Source organism: Ornithodoros turicata, chromosome 2, assembly GCF_037126465.1.
Source record: "Ornithodoros turicata isolate Travis chromosome 2, ASM3712646v1, whole genome shotgun sequence".
In the NCBI taxonomy this organism is placed as follows: domain Eukaryota; kingdom Metazoa; phylum Arthropoda; class Arachnida; order Ixodida; family Argasidae; genus Ornithodoros; species Ornithodoros turicata.
The window spans coordinates 23,848,835-23,854,803 of NC_088202.1; the positions used below are offsets into that span (position 1 = coordinate 23,848,835).

A 5,969-nucleotide genomic window follows, 5' to 3' on the forward strand; every position below is an offset into this window, starting at 1 on the left:
CAGTTGCGCTAATGAGTGCGTGCGTTGTGAACTTCCCTCTTCGAAAACCAAATTGAGATGAATTAAACATGTTGTGCAAATTGAGAAAACCTTCCAATCGCGTTAGAAGAACTTTATCAAAAACCTTGCATAAAGAAGGCAGCAGAGATATGGGGTGATAGTTGCGAACGTCTGTCCGATGGCCTTTTTTAAAGGTAGGAATTACTTTGGCCTTTTTCAGTGCAGTGGGGAAGACGCTATCGTAAAACGTTTCATACACGAGGTAAGCTAGCGGCTCGGCTAAGTGATGGCGGAAACCCTTTATAGAGGTGACATATACGTTATCGTGACCAGCCGAATTAGAAGAGTTTAATAACATGTCGTGGATGAAAGATGAAAGTCACTGAAAAGGTTTGCCAGCTGTAGGACTTGAACCCACATCTTCTGGATTACCGGTCCAGGGCTCTACCAATTGAGCTAAGCTAACACGCCTTCTCAGCGACTTCCTGGGTGCGTCATCTGAAGGGACAAACCAGTCACTCTCTCTTCGTGGATATTATTTCTTCTGCTTGAGGAAAGAAGACTTTGGGTGTCATGATGGGAGAATACAATGCTCACTAGAAGAAGCACTATACGACATAATGACATGTGCTGATATATTTGAGTAGTAGCCCTATTGAAAAATACTTCAGAAAATCTTACAAAAGAAATCTCTCAGACTGCTGAAGGAATTTCTATGAGGTTATGAGACTAAATCTTACAAAATTTCTCTCAGAGTTTCGCACAGGGATCCTGTAGGATTCCAGGGAGGATTTCTTACAAGCAGGGGCAATGCAGCTTTCTTACAGGGCTTCTCACAGGGTGGCCTGTGAGGCTTTTTCACAGGATTTCTTACAGGCCTCGAGACCCCCAAGAAAGCCTGTGAGAATGTGTAATGGGCCACCCTGCAAGAAACATCCTAAGAAAGCTGCACTGCCACGAATGATAATTGAAGGATCCCATACTTACTTGCTGAGAAGTATTGAGAGTAAGTCGCATGCCGTCACTGTAAGGAATGTTGCAGAACATTTGTGGCCCAGCCAATAAGTTCAGAAAGGCATGACCCAACGCATTGTACACGTACTTGAAATGTCCAATGCGACGACCAAGAAATTTCTTCATGTGATTATGACAACTTTTTGTTTCGCACATTGGGAACGCGTAGGCTTTCTTCCATAAAAGCATCATCCAACTTTCTCGAGACGAGAATGGGTTACGACCACGTACGAATCCAATTAATTTCTGCTCGCTGCCGCTTCTTCAGAGTTTAACCTAGAAGAAACAGCATTTTAAAAAGCACGGTTAAAACAACATGTGTGTGCGTGAGAGATAGGCATAGAAATATGTAACATACCGTTTGCCCAAAGCACAGTTGCTATAACTATCTCACTGCATTCTACCTTCCATTCCTCAGAATACGTGCGAACAGGGGTAAAGACGCATAAAGAATGAGAATGCGTAGTACGGACGATTATATACCACACACACACACACACGAGCTATATACCTCAAAAGCGACGAAAATCCTGAATTCCTGGCGATATTTGCATGAGATGCGTAGCTGCGTCCATGCGCTTCAACGTTTCAAAGCAGACTAACGAACTTGCTGGCAGTTGGAATAAACGCTGTTTCTGAATCACGCTGTTTTCTCATAGAAATCACAAGGCCAGACCCTGAATTATCCCACAGGATATTTTCACATTCGTGTGCCTGTGATGATAGGTATTCAAATCTGCATCCTTTGTGGGAAATTCTGAGAGACGAAGACGCTTCTGTAAGAAATTCTGAAGGAATGCCATGTTTCTATGAGAATTTCTGAAGTATTTTTCAATAGGGAGTCGTTAAACATATTTGCAACCTCGGCTGGGTCATTAATGGTGTCTTTATTAGAGTTAAGCAGTGAGACAGGTGTAGAAGCTTGTTTACTACCTCTCCTGTTTAATGTGGTATCAATTGTCTTCCAGATGTTTTTTCTGGTTACCTGCTGATTCTTCTATTTTAGAGGAAAAATACCTCTGCTTCACAAGCTTTAATACGTCTCTCACTTCATTATTGTACTTTTTGTATCGCATACGGAGCTCCTCTTTGCCAGGATACAAGCGACATTTTCTGTACAAGTTCTTCTTGTGTTTAATGCTCTCGTGTAGTCCTTTGCTGATCCATGGCTGCTTTATAGTGCTACGTTTGCTAATAGCGTATGCAGTTGTGTTGTCGCTAATGATGTCCTTAATTTACGAGATAAACTAGTCATACTTTGTAGAGACATCATTACAGCGGGAAAACTCCCACTTATATTGGTGTAGGTCCTGCTCAATGGTCTCGAAATTAGTTTTTGTTCGAGTAACGAAGGTGCGGATAGGAACGTGAGAGTGCTTGCTTCCAATATATATATATATAGGGTGTGGCAAAAGCACTATCAAACGGCCACGAAGTTTTACAGAAGTTCAATAAATCATGCAACAGCAAATCGAAGCCAAATCTAACGCAGGCTGAGTAGCACAGCCTTTCTGGCCTTCGGGACCGCAGTGCCATAGTCATTAAAAAAGCTGATAAAGGTGGTGCAATTGTAGTAATGGACAAAGAAAATTACATTAACGAAGGCATCCGGCAATTATCGTGCGCATCGTCCTACAAACTCCTGGAGGCTGACCCTACAGAGGAAATTACGGCTCATATTAACCGCAGTCTAAAAGATCTAAAAGGAAGTAAAAAGACAGATTCCACCCTATACGATTATCTACTCCCCAAAGACACCGGAGCGGGCAGGTTTTATACGCTCCCTAAAATCCATAAACCTGGAAATCCAGGGCGCCCAATAGTCTCATGCAACGGTACAGCTACCGAGAACATTTCAAGCTTTGTTGACCACCTTTTTAAAGATATACCTCCTAAACTACCATCCTACATTAAGGACACCAATCCCGTTCTTAAAGTTTTAAGTGAATGTCAGCCTCCTTCTTCTAGTTTGCTAGTCACGCTAGACGTTTCCTCTCTATATACTAACATCCCCCACGAAGATGGCATTGCTGCAGCTGAAAGGGCGTTTTCAGAATATTCTGATATCTCATACGATCCTTGTGTCCTATGCACATTTGTCAAACTTATCTTGAAAAATAACAACTTCGAATTTGACGGTAAGCACCACTTGCAAGTTCATGGCACGGCTATGGGTACAAAAATGACACCTAACTATGCAAATATTTTTATGGGAGCTCTAGAGGAGGAATTTCTGTCTAAGCCTCGGAAGAAACCCACGCTTTACAAGCGGTTCCTCGACGACATCTTCATGGTGTGGCCACACTCAGAAGATGACCTAATCACATTTATCAGCGACTTTAACAAAGCACATTCGGCCATCAAGTTCACCCATTCTTATTCCCATTTAACTGTTAACTTTCTCGATGTCCAAGTAAAGTTAACGGTGTCTTATCCACAAACCTGTTCCGTAAACCTACGGACTGGCATCAGTATCTAGCATTTAACAGTTGTCACCCGCGTCGTACTAAACTTGCCATCCCTTACAGCCAAGCACTTCGATACAGCCGCATCTGTTCCAGTGACGATGACTTTGACAGAAATCTAGCTGAACTTAGAGAAACATTCATCGGTCGTGAATTTCCACCTAGCTTAGTTGACGACGCTCTAAACAAAGCCCGCAATGCAGATCGCAAAGCCCTGTTCCAAAACCGCAAACGAGTGTTAGACAATGGGTTCGTAAACATAATCTCAACATTTAGCAGCAATATTCCAAGCGTTAACAGTATACTAAACCGTCACCATAGTATCCTTCTCCAATCGGAGCGCATGGGACAAATTTTCCCTCAGCCACCGCGGGTAACCTACAGGCGCGCGCGCAACCTGCACTATAATCTGGTTAGCACTAAGGTTAGCCAAGCAGATTAGCCATGCAAATTAATGCAAAGCACCAAAGTACTGAACAGTACTAATTCCAATTTTTCCGTTAAAATTAATGGTGACTTCGACTGTAATTCATCTGACGTCATTTATGTCATTCAGTGCGGCATGTGCCAAGCACAATACGTAGGTCAGACTAAAACATCATTTCGGATCAGGTTCAAAAACCACCGACCTGACGTTACGAAAAAGCTAAACCTCCCGTTCTCTCGCCATTTCAAACAACCAGGTCATTCACAAAATAATATGTCACTTTTTATTCTCCAGTCAAATTTTAGCTCAGATCGGTGCAGGGAACAACGCGAATCTTATCACATTTATAAATTCCAATCAACCATTAACGAAGATCTGGGAGCACTTTCAACGGTAAGAAATCTGGCCGCCTAGATGAACTACACTTTCTTCCTTTTTGTTTCCTTTCTGTTTCTTTTTTTTTTTTTTTTCAGCAAAGTTTGAATCTCACCCTGCCCGGAATTTTCCCTAAAGCGGACAGTGACCTACGGCGAGTGACATCACCACCCGGACTTGACCTTCTGGAATATTCCCGAATCTCACTCACTGACAAACGCCTGTGGCGTGCCCGTACCGATTATGAGGTCATGTAGCAAACCTGTTTAAGTAATGTGCAACCAGCTACGTATCTTTTGTCCTGACGAAGATAGTACCACTGTCGAAACGTCGACCCCTTGCCCATTTTACTTTTTAATGTCTCCCTATGTAAGAAACTAATGTTTGTAACTACCCTAAAATCTGTTTCCGCGTATTTTTTTTAACTTGATAGATAGATAGATAGACAGATAGATAGATATACAGATAGGTAGACAGATAGATAGAGAGAGGGAGAGATAGAGAGAGAGAGATGGAGAGACAGAGAGAGAGAGAGAGAGAGAGAGGGACAGACAGACAGATCGATAGATAGCGTGAGGTGCTAATATCTGAAGAACTAGTGAAATGAGACTATATTGAAACCCCATCTTTGGACAATGCAGCGCGTACCGTATAAAATATAGGGTACATTTGTGCAAAAATGTACAGAGTTTAGAGTGTACCGCTGCGGTACATTTGTGCAAAAATGTACTGAGTTTAGAGTGTACCGCTGCGGCACCGTGGGACGAGAGACTGAGGGAGAAAAACGCCTGTGGCTCTGTGAACGAAGACAGAGAGCTCAAAGAAATCATCTTTATTCGGCTAGAACCTATGAGCCAACTGAAATCGAAAACGTAATCTCAGGGAAGGAAATATGCTGCTGATCGTCTTCATCTTCGGGATACCGCTATACCCCCCCCCCCCCCATAAAACAAAGGTGGCACACTCCCCCCTTTTAGTTTGAAATATAGTCATTGTACAGCGCTGGATGTTTTCTAACCCGAAGTGGCCGCTGCCGTGCTTTGACGGAGAGGTGGCAGCGGAAGTGGAATGCTGTGCCCTGCAGTCATCTCTTCGGGCGTTCCATCGTTGACTTGAAGTCTTCTGATGTGGTCAACATGCCGCCGATATGTATTGCCATCTGTTAAACGGACAATATAGGACCTAGGCCCAACACGACGCACTATGGCAGCTTGGAGCCAATGTGGTTTTCCGAGGAAGTTCCGTATTATTAGTTTCTCATTGATGCTGAAAGCCTTTCTGTCGTCGAGAGACAATTCCTTGTCCGCGTCATACTTAATTGGATCCATGGCATGCAGGGCAGAGCGTGGTTCCCTACCGAACAGAAGTGTAGCAGGTGATGTTGTCTTACTCGCGTGTAGTGTTGTGTGCTGCCGAAAGAGAAATCTCGAGAGACGACATGTAATGATACCTTGCGTCAACTTGCTGAGCGCTTTCTTGATCTCTGCCACCATTCTCTCGGCCTGACCATTCCTGACTGGATGGAAAGGAGCCAACGTGATGTGGCGAATGCTGTTTCTTTGATAGAAGTGAACCATCTCTTTGGGGGTAAATGTTGCAGCATTGTCAGAGACGAGGACACGTGGAATACCAGAGGTTGCGAATATCGGCCGCAAGTTTTCGATCAATGCTGTTGATGCTGTGGAGTA

At 43.5% G+C, this 5,969-nt stretch overlaps 1 non-coding gene across 1 annotated transcript; it reads right to left on the minus strand.

Moving 5' to 3' along the window:
• Positions 1-393: 393 nt before the first annotated feature.
• Positions 394-466, minus strand: Trnat-ggu (transfer RNA threonine (anticodon GGU)). Its single transcript has one exon. It is a non-coding gene; the product is annotated as a tRNA-Thr (tRNA).
• Positions 467-5,969: the final 5,503 nt, after the last annotated feature.